The sequence below is a fragment of the Dreissena polymorpha genome, chromosome 9 (genome assembly GCF_020536995.1).
Source record: "Dreissena polymorpha isolate Duluth1 chromosome 9, UMN_Dpol_1.0, whole genome shotgun sequence".
In the NCBI taxonomy this organism is placed as follows: Eukaryota; Metazoa; Mollusca; class Bivalvia; order Myida; family Dreissenidae; genus Dreissena; species Dreissena polymorpha.
In genome coordinates this window covers 10,486,652-10,503,209 of record NC_068363.1, presented here as the reverse complement: position 1 = coordinate 10,503,209, position 16,558 = coordinate 10,486,652, and positions in this window count along the sequence as shown.

The following is a 16,558-nucleotide window of genomic DNA, read 5'->3' as shown; positions in this document are numbered from 1 at the left end:
GTTTGGGAGGTAGAGTGGTCTGGATGGTGTTGATGGTTGTTGTGGGCGGACTCAACACGAAGCGATGTTGGGGGATGACGGTCGACAGCAGATTGGGTGGATTGATGTTGATGCCGGAGAATGTCAGAAAGTTCTGTCATGCTTCTTGCAAAATTGCAGTTGAATTGGTACTGTTTATGTATTTCCGAGTGAAGATTCTGTAAGTTGGTGTTTATTTGGGACAGTACAGACATAAGTTCTTTGTGTCGTTCAGCAGAAGAGGTGGATGAGGCTGATGACGACGAAGAGGATGATGACGAAGAGCTGCTGGTGTCAGATGTGACTTCAGGGGCGAGGGCGCGACATTCATCAATAGTTGGAAGAGAGTTCAGGGGATCTTCTTGGTTGGATGATTCCTGTTGTAATGCAGGAGACGATTGGACGTTAGGCGGTGGAGGGTTTGACAAAGTGGCTTGATTTGGGGCTAATTTTGGGTTGGTTGATGTTCCCAGGACATTCATAAGTTGTTGAAGAGGGCCAACGCAATCAGACAGGTTGATGTAAGTGATGGGCTGCTGTTGACGAAGTTGAGTGGGTAGATCAGTTTGAAGGGGAGTCGGTCTGGTAGGCTGAGATGGTGACATAGTCTGCAGAAAAGGGGAGAGGGGAAAGTTACTGATAGGACTAAGGTCTGGTAGGGCGGACTGCATTGCTTGAGAAAGGATATCTTGTTTCTTGGAGATTGAGATCCAGTGACGCTGGCTGTCTTCAGCAGAAAGGATAGCAACATCTCGGTCGGTAATGGAGTATGGAGTCGGATTGGAGACAAGGAAATCAGGGCTGTCCTGTATGTTCTTTTTCTTGGAGCACGAGTTGATGTCTACGAAAACTGCTGAAATGTTTGTCAAGTTCTTCTCGTTTGAAGCATCTGAATAGGCAAAGGCGACAGTAGAACGGGGCTTGATCCAGGCTCATGTGTTCCTTGAGGAAATGATTGTAGACACGGTACTTTGCCTCTATGTAGACCTTATCCATCCGGTGGTAACATTTCAAACATTGGTAGGCGCGACGCCGTTGACCGTTGAAGGATGATACAGACATGAAGGCTGATAGTGAGATTGCGACTGAAATAAATAACAAACATGTTGTTATTTTTCATCCATAATTTTGATTTCTTGTCTAATTACATCACAGACAAAATGGATCTTTGTCCACATTGTATTTTTAACTTTGTATAATTCTGTATGCTTCCCCTCAAAATGAAAAGTGAAAAACGTACATTAACTAAACACTTTTCACACTTCAATGCTTTAACACAATATTACACTGAATCATTTCACTGCATGAAAATTAAAATGCAAAATATCAACAACGCTCAAATTCACTGCTGTGCTTTCTGTTACACTGTTAACTTGATAACGATTATTTTGTCAGACTCAAAACCCGTTTTTATTCTTAATCATTGAATTTTATCAATCGGTTCCCGGCTCATTGCCCATCACACATGGTGATTCATTCCCGACCATACTTAAGGTCAATCTTTCCCTATTCAATACCGTGAATACCCGTTCTTAAGATTTTAAACAACTCTCTGACATTTTAACTTCACAACTTAATCATGCCACAAGTTAACTATACATCTCTTTGAATCACATTAGCACTATTCCATCACAAATACTGTTTTCTTTTGTTGACATTACTTATTACAACAATCACAAAAGCTGATTTTTTTCCATAACTATGTATCCATTGTGATTTTTGAGGTGCAAATACTTTTACAGTTTTAAAAATACACATTTTTAAGAGACAAATAAATACACAATATAATCTTTTTCTCTGCATCATCTAATGCAATGAAGTTCATACAATCTTGGTTTACACTCATGTACATCACTAAAACAAATTTTATAACTGCACACAAAATATATTAAAACACAATATGAAACATCATGGTTTAAAATTTTAACTTCCGTTGTTCTTTCAGAATCCATTTTGGCACTTGATCTCCTTCGTGTGGCTTGAGTTTATTATGATAAACAATTTTTTCATTTCCTTGCTTGTCTAGTTGTAACTTGAAATTCACTTCTGAAATTTTCTTGCTCACCAGGAAAGGACCATCGCATGTTCGTTCTTACTTCGGTGCTATTCCAGGCTTTCTTGCTTCATTGAGATACCAAACAACATCACCAGTGTTGTAAATGTTTATTGACACTCTTGCATCATAAATTGCTTTGTTGCGCTTGGCAGCAGTCCCAAGGTGATCCCTTGCTACCTGATGTGCCTTTTGAAATCTTGACCGCAGCCAGTCCACATAATCTCCATACGATGTAATAGTGTTGTCACATGTTGTTGTGCTACCGAACACCAACTCTGATGGTAAACGGACTTCTCTGCCAATGGTAAGAAGATTTGGGGTCGATGTAGTCGACTCACAAGGTGTGGCTCTATAAGGTCCTGCGAGGCATCCTAGATTCTTGTTAAAACGGTCTGTCCGGCCATTACACTGTGGGTTTCTTGGACTGGTCCTGATCTTTCTTAATACTCCCTTGTCCAGTAATTCTTCTATTTCCCTTTTTCCTGCTTCGGCATAAGCCATTGACACTCTTCTTTGAGCTTGTTTCACTGTTTGTGTATCACCTGTATTGATAGGGGGCTCTATTACATTTGTCAAACCAATGTCAAGGTCATTTTTAGAAAAACTGTTTTGAAACCTAGCTAGCAGCTTTGCTATAACTTGATTTTCTTCTTCACTGCAGTTTTTATTAGGCGTATGGTACAATTTTTTTAAGTGTTCTGGAATTTCTTTATTTTCCACGGGTATCTCTTCTTTTACCTTATTGAGGATTTGATCTGATTTGTTACTGATAGTAACTTGGCGTACAGAGAAATTATTGTCCTTTTCCGCTGTGTTCATGACCTTTAAGTGTACTTTTTATACTGTTGATTTGTTCGACTTGGCCTAATACTGAGTCTTGATTAATATCTACACTATATGGGAATGGATTTAAAAGACGTATTTTGCTTGTCGGATTTCTATTTATATCAACTAATACTGAGGCCATCTTCAATGGATATGTTTCACAAAAGTGTTGTGTAGGTTCTACAATAAAATCTGTTTTTTTAGACACATCATCTGATTCTTTACGCTCAATAAACACATCAATGACCGCTTTGCTGAGAGGTGGAATAATGAAATGGTCAGCTGCTGTTACTTTTCGAACATCGTTTTTCATTCCAATTTGAATACATGGTATATTTTTGCCTTTCAAAACTATGACTCCCTTTGACAAAAGTATATCTGCGGGACCTCCATCATTATTTTACAGAATTTCTATTCCTAACAAAACATCATCCTCAATTTCAGCAACAATCAATTCTTTGTACATTGAGACTGGTCCTAATTCAATATTAAAAAATGCTTTTCCACATTCTTTTAAAGGAATTCCACTTGCACCTGTCAAACAAGTTGATTTGTTAAGCTGAGGTCTTATTTTAGGGTCCAATTTATTGTAAACTCTGTCTGAAATGATTGTTCTTGTTGCTCCGGTATCAGTTGTTAAAATAACTGTGCACATTTTCAATTTTTCTTTTGATGTAGACACCACTACTAAATGCTCTTTTTCGCCGCACAATTTCTTCGGCTACACTTGCTGAGTCATCATGGCCATTTATGCTTGCCAGGACCTCCCCTCGGCCAATCGGCTTGGTCCTTTCATGTTTAAAGGCTGATTTTGATAAAAGTCTTTTCTTGCAACTTGCCCATTCTGATACCTGGCATTCTTCAATGGACAATCCCTAGCAAAATGATTTTCTTGGTTACAAGAATAACACTTAATTGTCTTGGGTTTTTGCTTAAAACCATGTTCAGTAGTTTGTTGTTGTTGTTGGGCTTGGGTTAACTGATTTAGTTTTTCAAGAACTTGTTGCAATACATCAGTTTCTTTGCTTTTTGCAGCCTCTCCTGAAATATCACTCTTCATGTCACATGTTTTGGTATTTTCTGAATTAAATTGCTTTTGCTGGCTCTTGTTTGGGACTCTATAGGCATGTTGGCTAGTGTCGTCATTATCTGTTTCAATCACTTCATAATCTATTTCATTTTCTGATCCCGAAGTTCTACGCACAAATTTTCTCTTTCTGTCATCGTGAAATTGATGCCTATTTCTGGTTTGTATGTAATTTACAACATGGTACACTGCTTCATCAATGTCCTCGGGTTCCTTAAAAAACTCAATTTCTGACCGCACTTCTTCATCTCGTAGACCGTCCAGGAATCTTCTCACTAAATCTTCTTGCCGTGTTCTGTAGTCTCTCCTTGTATGGGCTTTGTCATACAGACGTTTAAGTTCTGCAGCATACTCCTCAGCTGTTTCACCTACTTTCTGATCTCGTTTGCTAAATTTTACAGCAAAAGTTCTTGGAGTTTCTATGACCCTAAATCTGTTGTTAATTTCACTAACAAGTTCTCTATAGTTGGTTAAAACTTCATGATTCAGTTGAGTGAACACAAATTCACCAGCACTGCCTTGCAATTTTGGTAATATATTGTCAAGTTTTTCTTCTTCATTCCAATGAAGTCTTTCAGCAATAATTTCAAACCTGTTAATCCATACTTTCCACTCATCTTTGCCAGTAAAAGAAGGGATTTTCATGCTTGAACTGCATTTATGAGAGTTTACACTACTTGTTTGCCTGTCATAAGACCTGTTCTCCCTTGAATACTGGTAACCAATGTCCCATCTTTGTTCACCCTGACCTCTGTCATTACAGATGTGGTTATTGTTTGCTTCCTGTTCCTGGGGGGAAATTTGTACGTGTTTGTGGCTTCTATCACATAAATTTGCGAGAAGTGTTGAAACATTCTGTAAAGCATTTGACATCTGATTTTGAATTGACACCATATTTGTGACTGCATCTTTCATCCAGTCGGTTGTATTGCCATTTGACATTTCTACGTTAGAAACACTTTTATTTAATCTAGGGGTACTGGACTTAGATGATGTTGGTGCTGTTTTATTTTCTTGATATGGTTCTTCAGAATGCTGGTTAGCTGCTGTTCTGAAGAATACTTCATTCTCTTATTCTGATTCGGAGTCTGGCATTTTGCTTTCGAAGACTGGATTCAATCGCTGAATCTATGTAGAAATCAAAGATTCCACTTCGCTGCCACCATAAATTATGTCACGAGCCGAGCGGTAGCTGTGATTTTACTTCAATTTCTTTGACTTTTCCAAACTTGAAGCTTTTGTTCAAGTTTAACATGGAACTAAAATGGACTCTGATAAACAGTAAACTAAGAATAACATTTTGCCTATTCAGTTGTTTTAAAATTGTCAAAAAAAAATACAAACTCAAGATTTATAACCTTTCTAAATTTTATTCATTCATAACGAATAAATAAATAACAACTTTCAATATATATATTTCTTAACAGACAGATTAATTCTCAGACATTTACATTATAATACAGCAATATACACGTACATGTGTCATGTTAAGTATTTGCACTTTCTATTTTATAATGTTCTAACAAGATGACAAATGCAATTTTTAAATATTTATAAAATTCAGTCTTAATTTTAATAGCTAAGTTTTATTGAAAACTGTATTTTAAATGCTTATATAAGAAAAATAAAATAGGTCTCACACCTAGGAAAACAAAATTCAGAGTCCTCGAATGAGAATTTTCAGTGCCTTTTATACTCTCCAAAAGCGCACACACAACGTTGTGCAATAATAACATAAAAGGGCACATATGCATTGTGCACAAAAAGCGCACAAACAACGCGCAGCAAAGCGCGCAAGAGCGCACAATAGAATTTGAGCGTTCTTGACACGGTAAATGTCACTCATATTAAAACGATATTTCTGACAATATTACAATGAAACAGAAGTCCAGAAGTCAAATATATATCAATTAATTAAATAAATAAATCATTTATAAAGACAACTATTACCTTTTTAAACAATTTTTAAGAAGGAATATGAGTGTTAATCAAGTTATTTCGTATGACTAACCTGTCAAAATACTGTAGTCAGTGTAAACTACCCAGAAGGCACTTATTTCAGCATCAGGAAATCAAATTCCTGTTTATGCAAAAATGGCTGCCACATTAACAGACGCTAATACAATGAGACTTTTAAAAAGGATATTACAAATAATAAAGAAGCGCAAAAGGTAGGCATCGGCTGTTATCAGCTCTAACTTCCACACAGCATCCAATAAAAGCATTAAATAACAGTGACATAGTCATTTAGATGCCAAACATAAACGGTAAAAATGAACTATGTACATGTACATAAACACATGTTTTCATAAACAATCTAGGGCATGACAATATGCTAAACGATTCATGTCACTTTGGAGGTCTTTTAAAAAATTACCAGAATACTGCATTATGGAGGAACAGTGCGAACAGGTAGCACTAATCGAAATACCAACTTCTAAAAATGGTTGGCCCGATCATTTGAATCATGTCCAACGTTTGATTGTACTTGGGAACGAGTTAAAACTCGAATTTATCAATGAAGATACAAAGGAAAAGTATGATGTTGTAGTAGACTATGTTTTATGAATGTTGAACACCGTTAATATTATATAAGTTAAATAAAGCTCAGTCTATGATGCGAGGCTTATGAAAATAAAAGCATTATTATGAGTAGACGTTTTTGTAATTAAAAATAATGTAATGCTTTTATCGCTTTGTTTACTTTTGATATGATGACGGACTGTGTTTTAAATCTATAAGCCGCGTTTCAAAACCACTCAATAATTAAAAATCTATTACTGTCTAAATGTTAAGTCTTATATAATGGGTAGCAAAATGTTGAAGTACGATTGCATTTGTTAAATGACAAAATGTTCATTTACATTTTTCTTAAAATTTAGTAATTGACCTCCATTTGTTTTCATTTATGTCATGTAGCGGCACTGCGTGTTGATTTCGCATCGGAAGTCAATTGTTAGTTTGATAAGATGGTTGGGTTTTGTTTTCGTAAAGATTTTGTTTTCGCTCTGTTACCTATACATGCCCGTAAGGATTTTAACATTTGAGTATTATTCTTTATGATTTGAAGATGAATATTTCCTCAAGACCAGAAAATGTTTCCAGACAATTCGTCAGATCCTCTGTGAAAGGTCAGTGTCACAATTTTTCTTTTTAATTTGTAAACGTCGCGAGGATTGTTATAAGATTGTAATATGTCTTGGAGTTGTTATTGCCAATCATCAGACGATGTGTCGTGTACAATTCCTATAATCCTTGCTTAAAGATCAACGTCGCAATTAAAGGTTACATGTATTGTCGTTCCTGCTCTGCCACTGTTTAATATATGGAATGTTGTTTACTTTACTTCGGTGTATTAAATAACTTTAAATTCAATTTAAATCAAAAACATTTGGTTGGAAAAGCCCTTAAGGCCATGAATATTTTACTTTATAAATGTAAACAGTATGATCTTAGGCCAAAACTATTGTCAGTTGTTTGATTCTTTGGTTGGGTCTATTTGTTGCTGTGCCTCTGAAATATGCGGTTTTAATCAATCAAAAGAGATCGAACGCATCCATTAAAATGTTTGCAAAAGATTGTTAAATGTTATTATTAACATGTGTAATGCTTCAGTAAATGGTTAGTTGGGCATATGTAAATAGATATGTACGCATTGTTAAATATTGGTTAAAATTGTTACCAGTATAAATATTATTATACAAACTGTGTATATCCAAGTATTGAACGATTGCATTAAAGGATGCAAAAAATGGGTTGTGAATGTTAAACAATTGTTAAACGAATACAGATTTTTCCATATAAATGCAGACTTATTGACACCTTTAAGCAGGAATGAATTAGTAGTTCTGTTCTAGATATGTACATAATTTTTAAAACTTCTATTGAGTATGAATACTACTTGGATTTATTGCCCAAGAGTTTTCGTGTATACTTTGTAAAATTAAGGGAATCTGCCCGCCCGTTGAGAATTCAGAACGGAAGTAATCCACGCAACAATATCCCTCGTGAAGAACGTTTTTGCGTTTGTTGTATTCAACGGGACATAGAGGATGAATTCCATTTCATTTATGTTTGCTCATGCTACCGTTTAATACGTCAAAAATACATTAAACGTATTTATTACATGAACCCTTCTGTTGTTAAGTTCCATAGTTTATTGACAGCTACATGTACATTTGAAATTTGAAATCATAAATGTATGTAAATATGTAAAAGAAGCTTTTACATTACGAAATGCTATTATTAATACCACTAATTGAGTTAATAGTTAATCAGTCTATTATCACTTTTAAGTCATTTATGCTATGTGAATAAATATATTTTAATTTTTGTAATTTTTGTTAATACTTTATCATAAAAACCATGGTCAATTAAATGTAATAGTTTATTTTTAATGCCTTTAAACTTAGTATATTGCTTCTTTCAAAAATCGTTGTTTTTCTGTGCTCTTACTTTGTTTTGAAATTTCATTTCATTGAATTGATTGTTCATTGAATATATATATTGTTTTATTGATTTGGTTACAATAAATGTATTATGGCACGCGACAGTGCTTGATTTATAATAATTGTATGTATTTAAGACGATGTACCTATGTATCAATCTAAATAAACTGTCTGTTCTGTTTTGTATTAATCACCAATAATGATGTATCGCTCCACCGTTAAAGGGTAAGGTAACAATGCAAGATCAAAGCTTATTGTTTAAATTAATTCCTTGGACGATGTGCCCTGCACGATGCTTATGCTCCTTGGTAAGAGGTAAGATTTTAAGGTCAAATATCGGGAGCTTTTATTTCTGATAATTTACTTTTAAAAGTAAACTTGTAATGTTGCTTGATTATCATTTATCCACTAACCCCCTCCTCTCAGTTGCTCTGTCAAAGTGCGTATGAATAGTCAAAGAGAACGCAAACCATAATAAACCATGTTTCTTTATTTCCTTTGTTCTAGTTTATAAAATCTACAAGCTGTAAATAGTTTTTCTCACCTCATTGCGCATTTTTAAACGTTCTAATATCATTACAGTAAGGATGGTATTATCTTTTCAAACGACATAAGCCGTACACTTCATTCAAACAATCTGTAACCGGCATTATTAATTAACTTTATAATATTAGACGAGAATGTGTTCAATTTGTTCGCCCAAAACAAGTTGAGCCTCGCCAATAAAGTTCGAAACTCGCCTTATACGAGAAAAAGTCGGCCAATATGGAAAAAAAACACGGCCAATGCGGAAAAAGGTCGGTCAATACGAGATTCAGCCAATCAGAAACCAGAAAAAAAACTCGGTCTGATATGAGAATCTAAACTTTCGACAATTTGGACGCCATTTTGAAGTTGTTTGCTTAGTTTTGGTGCAAAAGTTTAAATCTTTAAAAATATACTTTAAGCTCAGCCCCTTGTATATTCAGCTCCCTTTTTTGACAATAACAATAGTGCAGTGTAACCACAACAATAAGGTTCAATATTTGAGCGTACAAAAATAACAACTTTCAATATTTTAAATGAACTCAAATGAGCGCCCAAAGCAAAACTAATTAAAAATCATGGAGCATTTACACATTTCAAATGCAATTCATAATGGCAATAAGTAAGTTTTCAATCCTTATTGTCTTTCTGAGTTGTATTAAAACTAGTTCTTCTTGAATGCTCTTGTCACGTAATTGCGTATCGTTCGTGGAAAAGACACAGTAACCAACAAAGTTCATTTCTGATTTCTTTGCGTTTTATTTCTGCTTATTAACACAACACAACGTTTCCAAAATGTTTGTCAAATACAAGATACATGCGAAGCCCGCAATGGGCCCATCCCGCGAAAGCCAGCAATAATGCGACTTGTATGTTCGGCCGTTTAAGTAAGACTGTCCATAAATATAGATATAAACAACGAAAGCTTTGATAATTGTTATGTGTACAATTCTGATAGGCTGTGTAACGTCACGTGTCTACATGTACAATTCTGATTGGCCGTTTGTTAAGTCACGTGTCTGCAACATAAATATGACGTATGCAACGGACACTTAACGAATACATACGGGAATTACCGAATATTGACACATACGGTAAGCAAATATTCCTGCCCGGTAATTATAACCCGAGGCTATTGATTTGTTGATCCAGATGGCTGCCTATTTAAGATTGTATGAAATGTGGTACAAATTTCGATCATTATATAAATCCAACAATGCCCCAAATGTGCGTTTTGTGTGCGTTATGTTATGCGTTTTGTGTGCGTTATGTTACACAACTTTCCCCCTTAATTTGATTTTTTATATTTTATGATTTAAAAAAATCTTTTAAAATTTTACTATTGAATTACTAATTAAATAACAAAAACTACATGCATATAAACACACTCAAATGATGGAAAATATGCGGATAACAATATAATTTCCTTGACAAGCATCTCTGCTGAAATAAATAACATTAGTAATTGATATACAATTTAAATGTCAATCGTAATGTTGTGTAGAACATCATATGTTGATCGTTGGCCATCTGTACATCTGGTGTCGTCCATGTTGTCTTGAAGTTGTAGCTCTCGGCGTATGCGATGTTTCATTAAAGTCATTGCCGCCGTCATGAAGATAAGCCGATTGTTGATTCGCCCGTGGCAATTGGAATGCGTTTGTTGATTCAGCTGTGCTTTCCGATGTTTAACTTGCGTCGTCGATTGTCGTTTCCGTTGTATGCATCGTTGTTGTTGTTTTCGTTGTCATTTGTACTTTTGTTGATGGCCCCAGCGTCTTTATTTCTCTCGGGATATCAAGATCTTCTATTGGCCATAATGCTCACGAGGTATTAACTATAGCAGTGTTCTCCTTGATGTCTTAGGCCTCGGAAGTATCATTCCAAATGCGTTATCTACGCACGTCAAACAGTTGAACGGCTGCATCTACTCTATAGTGTTTAACGTCACAAGTATTGTGTCCAGTGTTGCGTCACTTGTTGTCCTTCGAAATCTTCTGGCGTTGGTCTTCTTTTCGCGATAGAACCAGGTATTCACTTTGAGAGTAAACGCCGTGATGCTCCATTCTAATTATGTTGTTTGTTTCTTCTGTTCGTTGTGGAAGGCGTTGTCTCGCGAAGTCGCTCTTCTTCGGCGTTGTCTTCAAATCTCGATATTTTTATCTGCGTCGTGGTGATTCAAGTATCAGTTGTTCAAAATCATGGCAAACATTTATAAATATCCCCTTAGTTATTGTTAAATATCGTCATGACAACTTACTGTGATATCTTATTCAAAAAAATAAATTCTTTACAACGAAAAAATATTAGTCAATTCCTCAAAACATACTTCGGATAAGTACATGACAGTTTGACATCTGACAAGCCATTTACTTAATATGACTTGTGTACCGCCTTAGGCATAATCATTTTACGAACGTGCAGCCAGTAAATTTTTGACAGGCGCGCGCCACTTTATTGACCTAGAGTAATGGGTAATGACAGACGTACCTGTTCATATCATGGTTTCATAAACCTCATCTTTATCACTATAGTTTTGCCGTTGGGCATAGATTTATTGACATGTTTGACCTGTGCACTTGTAAAAATGCGCAAATATGACAAGGCAGACTTTTATATATATGCATTCATAATATAAGAACACGTATCGGTATACTTCAAAATTCAGGTCTTTGCTCCTAATCGAACAACTCAAATAATTCTTATGCGACATCGCATCTTCTGTCCATAGCGTAATTTGCTTCGATGGCACAGGGATAAATTCTCTTACTCATGAGGACGCTAAGGTTATCAGAACCTCGGGCTCGGTATGTCCGAACGCTGATCAGTCAGCCGTGCTCATAAAATATAATTGTAACCCTTAAACAATTATATTAGAAATTTAATGCGTACTTATCGTTATATTTTCACTGCGCTATACGCGTCAGATCGCATTAAATTCTTACTTAAAATTACTCAAGACCTTCAATATTACCGATATCCTACATATATTTGCATCAACACATAACGTATATACATATTTACATAATATTTTTTTTGTGTGTCTGCCCTATTCATATTCGCAATCATCATTATTTTTCTTATTTCCTATTTTCTTTCTTTTACAATTCGGAAAACTATTTTTAAATTTTCCAATAATTATATCTATTCGTCCTCTTTAATTTTCTTTATCATTCTAATAAACAAAACCCGCCTTATTTTCTTTATTAAAATAATAAACAAAACTGTCTTAAATAATCTAAATTTCTAAATTCTTAATTCTGCCAATGTAAAATATTAGGTAAATTCTTTGAATATTTGTATCATCTCCGAGTTTTTTCTATTATATTAATAAATAAAACCACCGCCAAAGTTTCTTTATTAAAATAATAAACAAAACTATATAAGATATTATTATTTCCTTGTACGTTTTAATTAAATGGAACTTTACAAAAAATACCAACAATTTAAAATGGATTTGTGCGCAAAAAAAACGCACGTTCGTATACAATCTATATTATAATCATACACAATTTATTCAAAATTCTTTAAATATTCTCAATGATTTGTTCGCCTCTAATTTCATTATTTCTATAACTCAGAAAATTCTGTAAATTTAAATTACTTTCTTTTTTTATTAATTTTATTCTTAATTTACCGATATTTTAGAAAAACTACAGATCAATGAAAAACTGTATGATTTTGATACTTGCATAATTTCTTCGTACATGATTAATTATTTCTTTAAACACTTAACTTCGTAAAATTCTTTAAAACAATTCTGAAAAAGTTCGTTGTCATGACGCTTTTGTTTTACGTTTTATTTCTTACTTTATAAAATTTGACATAAAACCCTGTTTGCCATAATTTATGAAAACACTGACCGTTTTCCATGTTGCGTTGTTTTTTCACGTTGGCCTGTGATTCCGTATAGTGTTGTTTGTACTCCGTTTTCCATTTCGCGTTGATTTTTTCCCTGTTGGTCGTTAAAATGAGTGGCACTTCTGGTTCATCCTGGCACTGCGCACCATAAAATGTTACTGTGTCACGTAATTGCGTATCGTTCGTGGAAAAGACACAGTAACCAACAAAGTTCATTTCTGATTTCTTTGCGTTTTATTTCTGCTTATTAACACAACACAACGTTTCCAAAATGTTTGTCAAATACAAGATACATGCGAAGCCCGCAATGGGCCCATCCCGCGAAAGCCAGCAATAATGCGACTTGTATGTTCGGCCGTTTAAGTAAGACTGTCCATAAATATAGATATAAACAACGAAAGCTTTGATAATTGTTATGTGTACAATTCTGATTGGCTGTGTAACGTCACGTGTCTACATGTACAATTCTGATTGGCCGTTTGTTAAGTCACGTGTCTGCAACATAAATATGACGTATGCAACGGACACTTAACGAACACATACGGGAATTACCGAATATTGACACATACGGTAAGCAAATATTCCTGCCCGGTAATTATAACCCGAGGCTATTGATTTGTTGATCCAGATGGTTGCCTATTTAAGATTGTATGAAATGTGGTACAAATTTCGATCATTATATAAATCCAACAATGCCCCAAATGTGCGTTTTGTGTGCGTTATGTTATGCGTTTTGTGTGCGTTATGTTACACTCTGAGCTTTTATGAGTACATGATACGTACAGCTCAGAGTTCTTCTTGACAAGGCCTATTTCAATGCAAACAATAATGTCTCAGATATGTCCATAAAATCGAGTTCAATCAACCTAATACATCGTAACAAACACAATAAATGTTACCATCAACACCCGTTTGCGTTTATTTTGTTGAGAAATGCTCAAAACATAAACTTTATTACAAATCGTTTATGGTGGAAGTTGTGAATTGTCGATTAGAGCAAAGCAAAAGAAAAGGTTACACTGCACAAATTGCTTTCACCGTAGTATCTGGCGATCTGGTCTTATGGTAGCAGTTGAAATTGTATTGCGTATAACAGTGTAGTAGGACACGTTCTTATTATTATTCTCGCTGCGATCGGATAAGTGGTAGAGTCCGTGCTTTTAGATACGGCATTGTAGAAACAGTTATTGCGCTGTATACTAATTGAACTGAAAATCCGGAAAAAAACTGGATGTGGTGTCGGGTTTTCTTAAATGCTTAGCAAGTCTACCGCCCTGTTATGTACTCTGCGGTGCATTGACAAAGGGATTAACACGTGCGAATGTCTTTTATGAGGCAAAAGACCATGTTCACAATCAGCAAAAATTGATAAGAGGGCGATATCGCGTGACTTGCAGAATTCCAGACCGAGACTGAACGTGTATCCATGCGTTGTGGAAGTGTTGCGTAGTCATTTTTGGGACTAATTTAACGCCAAACTATTCAAAATGAAATAAATTTGTCCAAACTTATTACCAGAAACAAAATTCTGTAATTACGGTCGCCGGTCAACTCGTACCTAATTCAACACGCACGGTAGTAAACTCGCACGTGTTTTGGTCAACTAGCACGGCGTTTCTGGTCAACTCGCACTTTTTGAAGTCGACTCCCCCCCCCCCCAAAAAAAAAATAAATAAATAAAATAGAAATAGATGACGGATGTAATATTATTATTGGTTTATAAGAAGTTTATAAGTATTAATAATACAAAGTATGTCCTTTTTTAATAATCTGAATATACGGTTGTCACATTTAATGGCTCTTTAACACTTGTGGTCGCTGTTTTTCACGGGTTAAATAAATGTGTGTAAGAGGTGTGAAAGGTCATATATACAAAAATCAATAATTACAATGGAAAAACATTAATCAATTAAACTTAATTGGTATGATAATTAATCAGTGATACTTTAATTATTGGTCACAACATGGATAATGTTGTAAAGCGTGTTGTATACCGCCCACGATTCAATCAAAGTTGATTTAGCTGGTTATTAAACAGTTTTACTGTTAAAATCCAAGTCCAGGTGTAAGTAAAATTTAAGAAAATTAAAACAAAAATTAGGCGATGTTTGTTGCATGCGGTAAAATAGATCAAAGTGTCCTAGTTATGTATATAAATCGACTAAATTAAGAATAGGTTATCATTATCAACATATATGCGCTACGGACTACATGCGTATAGTGAATTCATGCGTTTTTGACGATGCTGCGAAGCATCGTCTAAGTTATCATATCATGAACAAGAAATATCTTTAAAAAAGATATACGGCGTTGATTGTGGTCGATGTTTATGAACGATCAAAAGTTATCTCTATGAGATAAAAAGTAGCGGATGCCTTTTTTCTGCGCAGTTCTTAGCTACATCACAAGCAAATCAATTACGGGGTGTTGCGCCAGATTTCGTGACTTATTTTGCTTTATGTGATATTATTACTCAGATATCTATATTTACAGAATAGAAAAACACAAGAAACATGAAAATAAACGAGTGCATATAGGTCAGCCGGCATACTCGAATCTTATTTAATTGCATAATTATAGTATAGTGAATTATTGTGCTCATGCTTAATAAACTGGTCTAAATGGATAAATATTTCTAATTAATTTTATCAAAATTGGTCCTTATCATATAATACAATACAATAATATCGCCGAATATCTTTATTTAGTATCTTTCTGATAAAAACAGACTTCAAGTGCACAAAGTTTACGAGACGGCGTTTATATAAAGATTTCTGCAACTGACCGCAAACTGACCTTGATATCTTGCGGATTGGAATGCGATGCATTAAAGTTAGGTAACAATTCTCTGCTGAAACGACGGCTTGTTTACGCCAACTGTACACGACCAAGGCAACAGCTGTGCCTAAAATATTGATATATCGACAAAGCGACTGAACGAACTATTTACTTCATCGGACAAAAATAGCATAGATTCAAATTTTTTCCTTCAATGAAAAGATCGCAACCCCTTCTGCGAACTCCGGTGATGAACTGTATATAAACTCTGACTTTCACACACTGGCCGCGAATTGACCCAAAACCTCGCGGGTTGAAATGCAATTCAAGTAAGTACTAAATATGAGAATATAGCCTTTAGTATAAACGCTTTTGCGCTGGTTATTCTCGGAAAATAAAAGGTGAACGCACAAACTGTATTTATGTCGAAAATTGATTGTAAAACTGTTCTCTCTATTAAGCCTTTTCATCAGAGATAAAATTGTTTCATGCAGTAAAACAGTGTTACAAAGACGCGGATATGTTTCCAATGTTCTGGTGTTATACTCAAATTAGCCAATGGAATAAACGAAGTGTATTCATTCGTACCTAGCCGCAGGAAATTTTATTTGAATATTATTGGACACTTACAAAGGTCAAGTCAGGGTGAAAAGCTGGCTTAATACAGCTTACGCCGAAAAAATTCTTCACAATGGCATCCTATGTAAAAGACCGAGCCAGTCCGATTGAGATAGCTCAATTTTTAGCATAGGTGCGTTTACGCACCTATGCTTATGGTATATACCACATTTCGAAAATCCACATCGATCGATTGCCCATTATGAAGCCTTACCTGATCAAAAATCAGACGAAATATCTATTTAATTTAGTATATGGTCATTCTTACAATTTTTTTTTGGAAACGTTTTTCTAACGTTTTCTTCCAAGAATATTGCTGACACCGTTTTTAGTGAATTTTTC